The 16,796-nt window shown below is 40.0% G+C and overlaps 1 protein-coding gene across 1 annotated transcript in view; it reads left to right on the top strand.

The window, feature by feature from the left end:
- The window catches only part of phf2 (PHD finger protein 2), a 120,637-nt gene that overhangs the window by 62,231 nt on the left and 41,610 nt on the right, over nt 1-16,796 (top strand).

The raw sequence follows: 16,796 nt of genomic DNA on the forward strand, positions 1-16,796 counted from the left end.
ACAAACAGGTTGGTGTTGTTGTACAGTAGTTGGGTGTTCCTGTCACTGTGGACAGGTGCTACTGCAACGTTTACATTTTGTTATTATAAAGCTGCAACAATTCTATTTTTTATGTTCAAGCACTCAGGCAGCAGCAATATCTTTATTTTAGTTTACTGTATGTTTTGTTACCAGAGAGGACTTGAGTTTAAGTCAGCACTTTGTTTAAAGCCAAGAAACTGAGACTTGGATTTAAGTCAACGCACTTTGATGTTGATGGTGTCCGTTTCAAGAGCCACAATAGTTGGCTCCAGGTTCCACATTTTGAATGTAGTTTACATGTTTGTAATGTTCAGCAACTACAGACTAAAGACAAAGTTATGTTTTTGTTACAAGAGAGACGTGACGTCTAAGAGTAAGAGTGCAATACATATTTCATTGAAACGATGAGAATCGTGTGAGAATCGTGATCTCAATTCTTATGGAGGAAAATCGTGATTCAACATTGAGCAAGAATCGTGCAGCCCTAGAGAGAGGCAGACGTGTTGTGTTGATTATTGCAGCTATCGGATGCAAGTAGTCAGTTTAGCTTCGGTTGCTATGCTAACATCACCCGTTTTATACCAGAGAAACTTTCATAACAGCGTTGTTGATACCAAACAGCGTCAATTCAGACTGACACACATTCACTTAGGCTAAGGGGAACTGGGGCTATGCATCAGCTGCTTGGGTGAGTCGGACAGTGAATACTTTAGAGCGGGCCGCTGCAGTGTGAGCTAAACCGGGAGCTAACGGGAGAATAAACTCCCGTGGAAGAGCAGCCAGCACTGCAGCGGTCGGTAAATTCTGCAGAAACACATTAATAAACAATGAACCACGGCACTCTGGAGCAAAGTATAAGGTTGGGAAAAGGCGTTATTTCAATTTATTCTGGCTTCGTGTGATTAAAAGCAACACGATCATCGACCCGACGCAGTTTTGTTGTTGTGTGAGCGCCGTAATGGGTGCCGTTGGGGAGCAAATCAGCTTATATAAACGGTGACGTCATGACGCAGCAGGGGCACTCTGGGGCGGCCAGTTGGGCCGTGTGAACAGAGCGGGAGCTGAAAAGGGAAACCGGAGCTGAACCAGCAAAGCTCACCGCTCGGAAGCTAGAACCTGAAAGCGCTGGTGTGAAAGCCGCAATGGAGTGAACAAGCTTACAGTTAGAACAACACTGTCATTGCAAGTGTTAGCTTGGACTTTTATGTTCAACTGCTAAATTCGTTACTGATAAAAAAGGGCTTCTACAGTACCTAATTACCTTAACACTAGAACCGCCAGAGGTTTTTGTATAGGCCTACCTAAACACCGTCAATCCCGCTATTGGAATGCAATTTTTAACACACAACATAACATAACACATAACATAACACATAACCACCACTTTCAGGAAAAGTCCGGACTGGGAGACTTTAATATTTTATTGGAAAAAGTTACATTGCACCACACACAACACACCCGATTGGCGGTTCTAGTGTTAAATAAACTCACAAATTAATGAAACCAGTTCAATACGCATTATTCTTATTCTTATCATTCTTTATGAGCGCAGAAATAGTCTTAAAATCAGACCTGTTTTTTAATAATAAATCATACAGTATGTGTGCGAAAGGGAGCAGGAGGAAGCAAACACATATACAAAAAAATATACTGTATATTAAAGCAAACAATTGTAAAGGTAAAAGTATGAGCATAACAAATAAAAGTGTAATGTAAACATTACATTATGATTATTTACTATATAAAGACTATATATTATTGAATTACAAGATTAGATACTTAGTTGATCTAAAATATTGATGTGTTCAATGCTCTTCAAACACAACTGCAAGTCCATGAAACTTGTCTTTCTGTATTTGTGAATGAAGCGCCATCTCCCTGGTTAAAAACCTGAAATTGAAAATCTGGCAACGCCCTCTTGGAAAATAGTGGGAGGGCTTACAATTCCTCGATTACTGGTCTTAGGCAGGTCGAGGGCTGTAAGCTGGAGTTCTGGAATGAGGTGCTACACTGTACAAGTAACTAATTGAGTACATAGATTGCACCATCGCCACTACATTTTTTAAAGTGCACCCAGACTTTCGATCCACTTCGCTCTGTCAGCCATGCCTGCAGGAGTCTCACAACAATAATAATAGCGATGTTGAGAGAAATGACGAGTGGCATTTACAGTGGCCAATCAGAGGGCTCTCAACCGGATACATCAAAACGGGATGAGGGTTTCCCAAACAACCAGAATGGTTTTATACTAGGGATGGGAATTTGAAAGTAAATGTATATTCGAATATTCGACCCCCAAAAAAATGGTTAACCGATTAACCGAAATGTAAATAAATACATGTTCAAAATAAGTATAGAAAACCAAGTCGAATTTGTCAAATGTATTGAACTGGTGATCACAGTTTGAACAGTTGACAGCTATAGACCTAGAGCTTTTCAGGCTTAAAAACTAGTGGTGCACGATAATTATCGGCCCGATATTAGGAATTATGACGTCATCCTGATAAACCGATAAAAAGTATTAATAGCCCCGAAAAATATACAATATATTTTTTTGGTAAAAAAAAAAAGAAAAAAATCCTGCGGTGTGGGTGGATTGGGATGAGGGGCGCTTGTTTTTCACTCGGCTCCTCCCGTTTTGCCAGTACTGTGGTATTAGTGGTTTAGGAAGAAGGGAGTTTTTCACAAATCCAGCGCTCCCTAATGCTCCCTCATGCCTGGCTGTGACGTAAATGGTGTGCGGGCCATGAAGCCAGGACAGTAAACAAACATGTCGTCGGTAGTATGGGGACTGTTTCAGAGTTAGATAGTTCGCTTGCTATTTGTATTAACAAATGCAAATGCAGAAGTTCCACGAGGAGGAAAAAAGGCAAACGAGCTTATATACTTCCAACCAGGGCCTCTCGACTAACTTTTTTCCCCATCCTCCCGGAAACCGTCCCGAAAATACAATCCAAGCCGTCCCGAAATTAATGTGGACCGTCCCGAATTACATTATAATTAGTAAAATCATTCAAAGTGACCTTTAACATAAATAAAACATCATACAAATCATCAACCTTTTATTTTAAGTAAATCATTCATCACATAAACAAAGGCCAAATATAGTTAAATATACAAACGTTATATATATAAACCAACCACACAAACGAGAAAATTACTCTAATATTGAATCCAATCAAGTCCCATCCAATTATCAAAAAAAATTCCAACACTGTGTCCTGAAGACAGAACCCAGAGTAACCACTAACCAGGATGACAGTCCTGTAACACAGTCAGGAGACCTTACAAACGGCCCCGCCCCCTCGCACATAGACGGACAGAGAGATCTCATCTGGATTGGAAAGCTCGAAAATACATCATAGACGCATGTTTTAGTCTTATTGCATATTAGAAACGGAGTTGGTGAAACTAAAACTGCGATATAATGTGTATGTAGCAATAATACATATGACACAGTGCATGACATTAAGGATTTTGGGGAGATGGCCCTGTGGGCTATCTAAGCTAATTTACAGTGGCCCTGAGTCCAATAGAGATGGCCCTGAAAAAATGCGCGCGGACGAAATGACTCACGAAAGGTTTGGGGACCTGCATGTCTTAGATGTTGTCTGGTGCATTCTCTAGAATTATAAGATGAACCACCACGATATTATATTGTACAATTTCAATTTTATTTCTTAATTTCACTTCTTCTTGTTTGTGTTTGCTGATTCAACGGACTCAATGGCCCTCTGACTGGGGTTGAAGATGGAACATTTTGAAGGGACACTCCCTTTCTGGAGATCTTGGAATCTTTTCTCCAGGTGCTTGATGAGCACATCTGCAAACACATACAAAATGTCAAATTATAATCCCTGTCTCTGGAACCACCATAAAAAATCATTTATATCACTAACAAATGTGAAATTATATTCCTGTCTCTGGCCCACCATAAAAAAATTATCTATTAAAACATGTTATGCCCATATTTACTTATGAAGAAAAAATATTGAATATTTACTTTGAAGAAAATATTATTGGGCACATACCTATGACTTTGATTCTCTTTTTTCGGGGGGGGCTACAGCTCAGTCTTTTCTCTTCTTTCCAGGTTGTTCACCTTGCTTTGGTGGACTAAGAAACATTGTAATACACTCTGACTTCAATTATTTGATCATTATGTATTCAGCATCAGAATCCGTAACAAACTGAAATTCCCGCGAAAATGTGTTGCATTCGATTCATTGTCCGGGTAGTATTCAGTTGCGCCACTTATGTGACAGACAAGAATAGTCAACTCTAATGTCTAACACTTAATGTGGAGAAAGAGATGTCCTGTATGGGTTGATTGTGCGTTGATCTGTTGGTAATGCCTCAGGGTTCCGGTGGGCATGTAAACAAATGCATAATGCTGTGCTATACTTTGCGGCCTCACCCGGTTGCATAGTGGACACTTATTGTTTAGGTGTCTTTTAATAAGCAGGTAGTCATATCATTAGCTAGAACTAGCTGGATCTGATCGATATGGAACATAAACGCGAGTGAAGTCTAATCTGACGGGAGAGAGAGATCACCTGCTGCTGACGAGTCGACACACAGCTCTGCATAACCACATGCAGCGGTGAGCGGACAAAACACACACTTCAGGTTAGAATATCACACGTGACACGTAGCTATTTTAATTACTTCTCAAACTACCTAAACTAGTTATAGATATGTTTAGTTTTTACTGTCGGGTCACTCATTACTGGATCCGCGAGCTGCATGATACTGGCATAATAGATTGCCCTGATCGGGCAGGTGAGGCTTCATTGCCCGAGCTAAATGCTAAATGCTAGATGGCCCGGGGCCATCCTTAATGTCGAGCCCTGTGACATATATTTTTAAATGTCTCCAGTACCGATAAAAAGTCTGATAACGTCGGAGCTTAACGTTACCACTGTCTTTAATAATTCCGGCCCGGGGCCCGTTTAATACCGGGGCTCGGTACCCATCCCTACATGGGGAGAGGCGCAGCATATTGCTAAGGACTAAATACGATGGAGGGTTCTCATCTCAGCCTTATTACTCATAGGGGATGAAGTAAATAAAGAGGCCGGTGCTCCAGGGTCTGGTTCTGCTGTGCGTTTTTGTGATGTAACGGTAAAACATTTCAGAATTCCTCCACGGGATGCCATTGTCATTGTACATCACTCAACCCGCGAAATACACACACTCAGTACATAGCTAGACCCAGAGCCATATTATATGAATCTGGCTAGACCATAGAGAGCGCGAATTTGCGGACCAGGAATTCGCGGGCACAGCCAGCTGGGCGGCTGGCTGACAGCCAGCGGCACAGCAGTGGCTACATGTGTGTGTATTTCGCTGGTTGCTAAATGTTTTGTGCGTGTGTGTTTATGTTGACAAGGAGGTTTAATAACTGTGTGCTACACAAAACGTGCAGTCGGTTTCATTTTCATCGCCGTTTGTAGTAGAGTTAGCAGGATATTTTTATTTTAACTCTCGTCCCAAATTCGTCCCAAAATTATTTTTTATCCTCCCCGACACTATTTTTTTCAGCCCCGGGACGACGGGACGTCCTTAAGCTCGAGCCCTGCTTCCAACCTGATTAGTCACCTGAAACATCGCCATCGCTACGATGGTGTGTTAAAAGCGTACGAAGACGTCTGCGCTGCTAAACTAGCGGCGAATCCAAAGCCAGCTGCAAAGGCACCGGGGCTTTTACCTATCGCTATCGACGAGGCTTTTGAAAAAGGCAAGAACTTTATTTGGGAAAATAAATATGGTCACTTTGAAGAGTCAAAACTGTTCTTGGCTTTGTTTTGTTCATAGTAGTAATGATTAGGGCTGTGCAATTTAATCGATCTTGCGATATATATCGATATTTAATTTTCCGAGAAAGTATCGATATTTCAGCCGCGGGTATCGATACATTAAGTCTGATAACTGTGTTCGTTATACTCGCGTCCAGGAGAGAAGCTTTAAAAAGGAGACTAAGTGAGTCTCTGAGAATGTTCAAATGTATACTTTAATTAATAAAAAGCGCGGTAATGTTACAAGCAGAAGATGGTTCAGTCAGAAAAACAGCTGTGTTCTGGCTCTCGTGAGCGAAGGGAAGAGAGCGAGCTCCACCTTTCCAGCTGTTAAATATCCTCTGCTGAATCCTCCCTGTGGGCCGGTTGGCGCTGCTGGGGATCGGCCCTCCACGTCTCCAATGTTCGTTGTTGCGCATTACAGAGGATTCAGACATTGCACATTAAATATATAACTAAACACGCCTTTTCTCCTCCTTATCTCTTTCATGACTTTTCATTTAATACATTTTAAACGCTGTAATCAATACTCCAAAAATACCTCACGGCTGGTTTCATTTCCGGTAGTTCCGAATGTTGTGTCATGCTACCCACGTCTGTAAACAAACGTATTCAAATAAACTGTAACTTCATTTAATATTCAGCAATAATAATATCTCGACGTCTATAGTTGTAGTGTTGAAATCAGTAGGTTTCGGTGTGCAACACTCCGTGTCATATCGCTACTAAATTCACCTCCTATAGGAAATTGTATATTAGCCACATGCTAAATGCTAACCGGAGATGAAGGATTTTCAGAATAAAAGCTCAACAACTGGTTGTGCACAACAACTTCTGGTTTTTCAGTATAAAACAGCATTTAAACTGACGGTATGTTTATGGTACTTTATGCCATCAAAACATTGATTTTAATTTCTAACAAGTCCCATTCAAATCCCCCGTGTTCCGCCACCTGCTGCACCTTTTCATTCTCCATTGTCCATTGTGATACTGCACTTTACAGCTAGAGTTTGCACTGTTTCAATAAATGAAACAAATTTTCTCACCACATCTTTTGATTAATTTTGTCCAGTATTTGCAAGCTGGAGACTCTCTGTCAGAGCCATATATTGTATAATGGATGCTTTCAGTTTTCAGTTGAATTAATTCAATCCAAGTCAATGGAACACTCACAAGATGTCACCAAAATCCCACTGTCCGTTTAAAATCTTTCAGAAAATGATATAAGTGTATCGATTTATATCGAATCGTATCGAATCGTATCGTTGGCTGAATATCGTGATATATATATCGTATCGTTGGCTGAATATCGTGTATCGTATCGTATCGTGAGATTAGTGTATCGCCACAGCCCTAGTAATGATCATGTCATTTGCTCACTACTAGTCTTTTTTTTACCACCAGGTGTGCACAAACTACAGGTACATTTAATATATATATATATATATATATATATATATATAATATTATTATCGGTTATCGGTATCGGTCTTGAGAAGCAGGAAGTTATCGGTATCGGTTTCAAAAAACCAATATAGTGCATACTTAAAACATAACTTGGTTTTCTGATGGATTTGGGCATAAACGTGAGTGAAGTATAACCGGACGTGCGAGAGAGAGATCAGCACCTGCAGCTCTGCCCACTGTGAGGGACCGGTGAGCGGAGCAAAATACCTTTAGACCTAACACATTTAGCTATGGCACTGTCGTAGGGCTGGGCGATTTTTTCGGTTTTCACGATTAATTTGCATTTTTACTTTCCTACGGTTTGTGAAATGGCTGAACCGAAAAATCACGATTTTAAAACATTTCTAGACTCCGCAGATTTGTTTTGCTTTAAGGGACTCCGTAGTAGCTTACTCTCTCACTTTCCAGAACGCGCACAAAACTCAGCCACATTGCCTGTGACTACCCGATCTGTAGCTTTGCCCGATCTGCTGTTGTTATGCTGTGTTCGTTGTTCGTTGTTGAGCATAACAGAGGACTCAGACATTGTACATTACATATATAACTAAACACGCCTTTTCTCCTCCTTATCTCTTTCATGACTTTTCATTTTATATGGTTTTGAACGCTGTAATCAATACTCAATACAGGAAAAACTTCACGGCTGGTTTCATTTCTGGTAGTTCCGGTTGTTGTCTCATGCTACCCACGTCTGTAAACAAACGTATTCAAATAAACTGTACCTTCATTTAATATTCAGCAATAATAATATCTCGACGTCTATACAGTAGTTGTAGTGTTGAAATCAGTAGGTTTCGGTGTGCAACACTCCGTGTCATATCGCTACTAAATTCACCTCTATAGTAAATGGTATATTAGCCACATGCTAAATGCTAACCGGAGATGAAGGATTTTCAGAATAAAAGCTTAACAACTGCGCACGAGAACTTCTGGTTTTCAGTATAAAACAGCATTTAAACTGACGGTATGTTTAAGGTACTTTATGCCATCAAAACATTGATTTTAATTTATAACACTGTGCGCATGTGCAGAGCTGCAGATCGGGTAGTCACATAGCCTACTACAATCACATTCACCGCTTCACCGACAGACGTACCATAACAATGTCCACGAACACAGATGAAGAACTCATTCCTAAAAAAGGTGCTACTTCAGTTGTATGGAAGTGGTTCGGGTACAAGCGGTCATACATAGAACACACAACTGTTCTGTGTAAGGTCTGTGGAAAGACAACTTCCCAGAAAGTTAAACGGATGTTATTTTGTTTGAGGGTATTTTTTTATTATTCATTATCATTATTTATTATTTGTTGTATTTCATTTTACAAGTTTTTTCAGGGATGGCCTACAAGAGATTTTTTTTTCAGTTTGATTTAAAAAAAATCTTTACGCATAAATGACAGCCAAGTGCCGTGGTGCTGTTTTTATTTTATTTTTTTTATTCTTGAACAACTGATTTGTTCACATAGGCCTAGACTACTTGGTAATCTCATTTATTTGTATTGTGTTAATAAAGAAAATATGTATTTAAATGTTGCCTTGGTCTGGTTTGTTTAGAAAAAAACAGAAAAAAATCGAGGTTTAAATCGAAAATTGTCCATTAGTTAGAAAAAATTTGAAAAATATTCATAACTCATTCTCATATTCGAATACCTGAATAATTTCGAATATTCGATTAATCGTTCCCATCCCTAGTTTATACTAAGGAAGTAGCGTAACACATATACCGATAGCAGCACCGTTTGTCCAGCGGCTTAACGTATATCGATACCATCTAATCGGGTGTCGGTACTGACTTAGTACCGGTTCTCGACACCCATTCCTAGTATTGAGTATGTAAATCGCTTTGGATAAAAGCGTCTAACAAGTAACATGTAATGTAATGTGAACACCTGTCTATCACCCCTTTATTTAGCCTACTGCCAGGGTTGGGTTGTTACAGAATACATGTAACGGCGTTACGTAATCAGAATACAAAATTCAAGTAACTGTATTCAGCTTGCGTTACATTTGATTATAGTTACTTTCGTAAACCTGAAGTGAATACTTTTTGTAATACTTATTGGAATTATTGGTGGAAAAGTTTCCTCACAAAATGTAATATTCATTACCGGCATATCTGTGTAACGTTTATGTAGCATTTCTTTATTGTCGAAATTATGACATTTCATAACGGGATAAAATCAAAGTGAAAGGCCTGCTGCTGCTGAATGCATGGGGCAAGTGACTGGAAAAAGTTAAAAAAGGTATTACATCGTTTCAGATAATGATAAATAATAATGATAATTCATTATATTTAGAGGCGCCTTTCAAAGCACCCAAGGACACCTTACAATTCATACAATACGCTTTGCTCCCACAATGCAGTTCGGCAAAGCGTGACGTCACCCCATTCAAAGTGAATGGGCAGAAGCGTTGCTGCAGGTTTTTTTATGAGCGGAGCACGCATTTTAAATAGATTTTTTTGATGAAGACATGCGATGCTGATTAAGTTAGCGTTGTTCTATGTGCTCTGTTTAGCCCCAGCCCCTGTTCATAAACAAGCTTGAATTAAACACTCATTTTACTCCAAAGGCCCATGCCACTCACAGTTATATGCATTTCAACGTATATAAAAATAAATAACGTTCGCAACAATTCAACCTTTTCACTAGTCAAACTGACACAACAGAAGTTCACCCCATGCATGATACATTTATGAAAATGACCTGGTTAGCTTAAAAACTAGCTAACACGTGGCTAAACTTGCTAAACCATAGCCCCATATAAAATACCTTATGTGAAACCAATATAACATTTGCAACTATTTAAACTTTTCGCTAGTCAAACCGACACAACACAAAATTGCCACTTGCATGATAAATGTATGAAAATTATCTGGTTAAGCCATCCTTAAAATAAATGGTTACATGTGGTTACACTTTGCTAACACATAGCCAAATACAAAGACAGATGGTACATGAGTTGTTTATCTTAACACGACACTAAATGGATAAACATTTAAACATAGTTTAAAACAAAAAAAACAACCATTTCAAATCCTTACCTTATTTAAAAGTGTTTTTGGGTCAGACACTCTCACAGACAGTGGGTAGCGGTGTAATGGCGGCTGCAGCAAATCTTGAAGTCACCTTGCTTTGTACGTCACGTGGTCATGTGACATGCTTTAAAGTGAAAATAACGATTTAGGTTAAATATTGTTTTTAAGTTATTTCAGGGGGGGTGTGTTTTGCTTCTGGGCAAACGGAAACCATGATTCTTAATTAGACCAATTTTCTAAATATATTTTGATTAAATGACAGTCGTTGCACCTTTTTCAGTGCAGCAACAGGATCAGCCATGACTCAGGATCCCGGCGCAGATAGACACCAAAAAGAAATGTTGGGGAAGCCGGGTTATTCGGAACATGAGTACACAGGTGCAGACAGAGAGAAGGACGAAGTAAGGTGTCCCCCGACAGTCTAAGCCTATAGCAGCAAAACTAGGGGCTGAATCTAATCAGCCCTAACTATAAGCTCTATCAAAAAGCGCAAGATAACAGATTAAAGGGAATCACTCCTCAGTTTATACTGTTATTTTATTTGTTAATGTATAATCTAGTCAAAAATATGTGACTACTTGATAGTGGACAAACATTGTGTTCATTTATAGGAAACATTTCTCATGATCTCCAATTCATTTCTATTATGAACACAATACAAATAAAGAGAGACGGATTTAATGTCTGTCAGCAGGAACAGCTTTTTTGTACAAATCCACACACACAAACAAAGTGTGCAATCCAGGGAATGTTAATCAAACTGGGTTTTGTTAGATAACATTATCTCTTTTTCTTTTCTCAATTATTTTTATTTCTTATGTGGACTCAAAGAAATATTAATCTATTGTTCGTTCATCCATTTTAAGAATAGCTTTTATCTTTTTTTGAAAATGAGTTATTATTTTATTTTATTTATTTGGGTCTACAACAAATGATGAATTGTTTATTAAATGTGTACTACAGAGGTGGCAGGGGGGGGTTGTGAATAATTTGTGAATCTAGTGTCGTCAGGGGAGTCTCAAAAATCCACACACAAATGCAGACTCACACACAAAAAGCGCTTTTACACGAATTACATTTGTGAGTCCTTCTGTGTGCATTTATTTACTTTGAGACTGATCTGAGCCCATGTATAAGAACTGGAATCAAAAAGCAGGAAACAAACGAGGAAGAGATAAGGAAGTAACTGGCAGTGGTACTCCTAATCATAATTTATAAAGTAGCTAACAAATAGTCAACTATTACATTTGTGATGATCGAATCAGAAAGGACTTCATAATCCACAAATCATTAATGAGTACTTCCCAAATAATTCATAATAGGGGATACAGTAAATACCGATCAGTTACTAGAGAACAGATCTCATATAAACAGGGCTGCACATAACTGGTGCGCAGGTGCGCATGCGCACCTCCGCCAAAAAAAGGAGGCGCTGCGCTGGCAGCTCTGGGAGGGAAAAAAACATTTTTGACAGTTGGTGCTCATCCTAATTTTCGGCCTTGATGTAACAACATTCATAATTAAGTAAATGTAACACCCTTTTCACCCCGGTTACACGTTTCATCTGCCCTGTACGATGGGCGCTGTAAGTGATGAAAATGGGGGATGTTGGCTTATCTGGCGCCCGCAGCTCGCAGCCAAAATGCGAGTGAGCGAGGGAGAGAGAGAAGGGCGCACCGCCCGGTACCGGCGCTCCGCTGTTGTTATTAGCATCTGGTGCTAGCTGCTCTAACGGATGTAAGAAGAAGATGTTTCTACAATGATGTGGAGGAGAGTCCTCTCCAGTCAGACTGAGGCTGATACTACAGCTCAGTGAGGTAAAGGACTCTGAGGGTTTAGATAGTTCACTTTAATCTAAGTTCAAACCGTTTGGTCACAATTTATGTAAACACATATTTTCAAGGCACTCCTTTATAATTATTAGGATAAAGAGGTGTGAAATCATTCCAATGTAAACTATAGGACAGTAAACCAGACATATCCTTTAAAACTGGAGAGATTAAAAAAATAATGCATAAATATATATGAATGAACAACACAAATCAAATAAGTTACATTAATTTGTTATTGGCTATGGTAGGTTATTGGTTATGTTCACATACTTATTTGATTACATCCACTTGTCTAAGATGACAGAGACTTTCGACCCAAACCCAGCTGTTGACTTGTGGATGCAAGCAGCTAATGGCAGACTCAACCAGAGAGGAAGAAGTAGCCTACATCTTCAGCTACCATGTCTGACAGAGAGGAGAACAGTCAGGAGGGGAGTGATGACAGCTTGATTACTGGTCGTGCTAATGTTGTCTTGTGTTCACCTCTGCATGTGTGTCCAGTGTTCACCTCTGCATGTGTGTCCTGTGTTCACCTCTGCATGTGTGTCCAGTGTTCACCTTTGCACGTGTGTTCAGTACCGTGTGTCTGGCAAATAAAGTCAAGACCCCTCAAAAGTTACGGTTTATTTCATTTTAAGGATGAGCACCAAGCAACATCTCCAGGTGCTCCTTTGAGAACCAGGGCAAACAGGTTATGTGCACCCCTGCATATAAAGCAGTCTGAGACCCCATTTATACGGGAACGCTTGCGCACCGTATGCGTTTTCAAAAAAGTCTTCCGTTCACACGCATTCGGCTCAATAAACGTGTCCGTTCACATGAGACCGTTGGATACGCTGTAGTACATATGCCAGGCCTGTAAGTGGCGCTGCTGCTGCTGCTGTGTGCTCCTGCTGTAATGCTCTCCGGTAGTCCACCAGCAGATGAAAAACACAAAAACATGTCCGTTAAAGTTTAAATCTTCCGGACAAAATTAGAAAAGTGCTGGTCAGAGGTCTTCTTTGTTATTTATTGAGCTTTAAAACTAATTGATAACGACTCTGTTCTCTGTATAATAATAATAATAATAATAATAAACGGAGCCTCTCTTTTCCTCCCCCTCTCCTGACAGCCCAGCAGCTGATCTCTGAGCAGGAGAGGTGGGGAGAGGGAAATGATCGCTTAGAGGCGTACAAACGGAGCCGTTTGCCCCCGCCAGAGCGTTCCGTTTGCAGATCTATCCACCTTGGGACCCGTTATCGTTTGCGGGGTCCGTTTCTATTGTTTTGTTACGGCCTTGTGTAAACGAAAGGGCTATACGCAATATAAACTATGCGGATACAACCGTATCGTCCTCCTTTAAACCGGGTCTAAATGTCTCCCTGGCACTCATTGTGTGTCACTGGAGTCCTCCACAAGCGGCTAGCTGTACAGCTGTGAGTACAACCAATAGCAATGCAAGTCAGTATTGTTCAATATTAGCATTGTATTAAATGATTGTGTTTATTGCAGAACATGTGTAACTCTGCAGCTCAATTTTCTTTAAATTCTGGGCTCAGTCTCAACTCTCTCACCAACCCTTTCCACAGAACTCATCAGCAGACGACCTCTGATATACAGTTGGCAACAAACCTTTGGTGCTATTGAAGCTTGTGTTGTTCCAAATCAGGTTGTTAATAGCTGTATAAAGCGTTTTGGGCTTCTTTTGCCCCCTAAAAGGTAAAAGAAAATTATTTAAGCAGTTAACCACCAGTTTCCAGTCTTTATGCTTAACTCAGATGAAGCTGTTAAACAAAATGTTAAACAAAGTTTCATATGCAAAGGCAAGGCAAGTTTATTTATATAGCACCTGTTACAAGCTGGCTCTGCTTGCAACATAAGGACAACAGTTCCACACAGGAGTTGCCCAAAACAATCGTTTATTTTACCCAACACAGTGGTTACAACCAACAATAAAACACACAGAGGAGCGGTGTCCTGCTGCACCGAGCAGGGCAGCTGAGAGAGAGGGAGAGCCTGTGCTGCAGCCCTCTTATCTACTGGAATCAAGTGCCACAGGTGGGTCCCATCACTGCTGATTACAAGAAACACACAGGTTACAGCAGCACCACCTGGTGGACAACCACAGGGTTGTCACACACTTTTCAACACAAGGCAATTCAAAGTGCTTTAGACAAATGAAAGACATTAAGCAAATGGCATTTAAAAACAATCATTAAAAAGCAAAGATAATAAAATAAACATTAAAAGAAAAAATATGTGAATAAAAGTTACAGTGCAGTTTAAGATATGAATATATCAATTAAAAGCAGCGACACAAAGAAAAGTCTTCAGCCTGGATTTAAAAGTAGTCAGAGTTGCAGCGGACCTGCAGGTCTCTGGGAGTTTGTTCCAGATGTTTGGAGCATAATAACTAAACGCTGCTTCTCCATGTTCAGTTCTGACTCTGGGGACAGGAAGCTGACCAGTCCCTGAAGACCTGAGAGATCTGGATGGTTCATAGTTTAGCAGGAGGTCAGACATGTATTTTGGGCCTAAACCATTCAGTGCTTTATAAACCAGCAGCAGTATTTTGAAATCTATTCTTTGACACACAGGAAGCCAGTGTAAAGACTTCAGAACAGGAGTGATGTGATCCACTTTCTTAGTGTTAGTGAGGACTCGAGCAGCGGCGTTCTGAATCAGCTGCAGCTTTCTAATAGATTTTTTAGTGAGACCTAGGGATGGGTATCGAGAACCGGTACTAAGTCATTCCCGGCAGCCGATTGGACGGTATCGGTATACCGTTAAGCCGCTGGACAAATGGTGCTGCTATCGGTATATGGATTACGCTACTTCCTTAGTTTAAACAATTCTGGTTGGTTGGGAACCCTCATCCCGTGGGACGTATCCGGTTTGAGTACCACTCTGATTGGCCACTGTGAATGCCACTCGTCATCTCTCCTAACAGCGCTCTTATTATTGTGAGACTCCCGGGGGCAGACCTAGGGGCAGACGCAACATCTTGCTAGAAACAGCATCTCAAGGCTTCTTAACATTTAACAACCTATTAATGATGCATACCCACTTAACGGGAAGAAACTCAGCCAACAGACGATATTAACCATTTTACCTACACGGAACAGAAGTCCAACACCAAGAGTCTAAAATCAACACTTAGTGAAACGGGCTAACGGGGCTACTTAATAATAATAATACATTACATTTATAAAGAACTTTTCCTGGTGCTCAAAGCGCTTACAAGCAAGTCAAACTTAAAAGTAAAACTTTAGCACATAAATGGCAAAAGTGATCTTTTCTACGTCATGTTATCTGACGTGTGCTTTCTTAAGTGTTTACCGCTAGAACAGTGTCATTATATGGATTATATATAACAACTTTACTCTAAGTCCCTCCTGCAGACATCCTGCTAAATACACAGACACACAGCTGGGGGAGGGGATTCCGCTAGACGACTGTATACGGAGATGATAGGTTGGGACGTATCACATGTGCCACATTTCGCCATTGACGTCAGAGGAGAAAAATACTGGATCTGCTCGTTTGCACCCCCGTTCTTTTAGAGATGTGGGTAAGGAGGAAAAGAGAGAGGGTTGTATTTTCTGAAACTTTGTGAAGTCTCCTTACACACCGGGGACACATGTTTATGTATAAAAGACATTAAAAAGTGCATTTTGCATAATAGTTCCTGTTCTGCCCTCACTGTCGTTATGAGTACAGATATGCAGACAGATAACTCCTCGACAAGTGGCAAGCGTTTATCTTCTTTAATAAGATGTTTACATCCACAAGTCAACAGAGTAAAACTGAAAGAAACATAATATACATTGAAATTAGACACTTAGCTGTGATGCAGAAATATAGAATACAACGGTTAATTACGTCACTCACAAACATCACAACATATGCATATCAAATGTTTACATGCAAAAGTGCTGTGTAATACACACTACAAAACATGTGCTAACCATACATCAAACATCAATGAATAGCAATCTACTTAAACATTGAAACCTCAAAATAATCGTTGATATCCTCTTAAGAATACGTACAAAAGCCAAAAATACTTACAAGCAATGCTTTCAACAACATCGCAAAGAAGGATGGATGCAGATTCAAACAATGATATTTCTCCTCTCTGTCCCTTTCAACCACGACTCACATGTGGGTATCACTTCCTGTGTTTTTAATGTAAGTCTTTCCCATTGGCTGGTACTAACAAAAGAAGAAGAAACAAAAAGTAACAGCACCACCTGCTGGCTGGAATAAGACAGCGTCTTAGACAGCACAGGTCCCCTTTAAGTTGATAACTTGAAACTTTGCAGCTCCAGCATAGAGTTTTGTTTGACTTCATAATGTGATTAAGGCCACCAGCAGTGTGTGTCTTTCTCAGTATCAAGCACAATAAGAGTTTGATAACCCTTTTTTTTTTTTTTTTAAGTCAAGCAAAGATAATGTAATTTCAAAAGTATAAGTATATCATTTGTGTAATTATGTTAAGTATTTTTTCTTTTTCTAACATCTCTTATTGTTTGCAGTTTCCTTTGCTTCTTTCTCAATGATCAGACGTTTGCTCTCTATGGGGGCTCTGCGGCTACGCTGCAGCTCTCTCTTTGGGCTCGGTCATTTTTTGTTTGCGATTCTGACACAAACCTCTCAG

Source organism: Pseudochaenichthys georgianus, chromosome 5, assembly GCF_902827115.2.
Source record: "Pseudochaenichthys georgianus chromosome 5, fPseGeo1.2, whole genome shotgun sequence".
Taxonomy (NCBI): Eukaryota; Metazoa; Chordata; class Actinopteri; order Perciformes; family Channichthyidae; genus Pseudochaenichthys; species Pseudochaenichthys georgianus.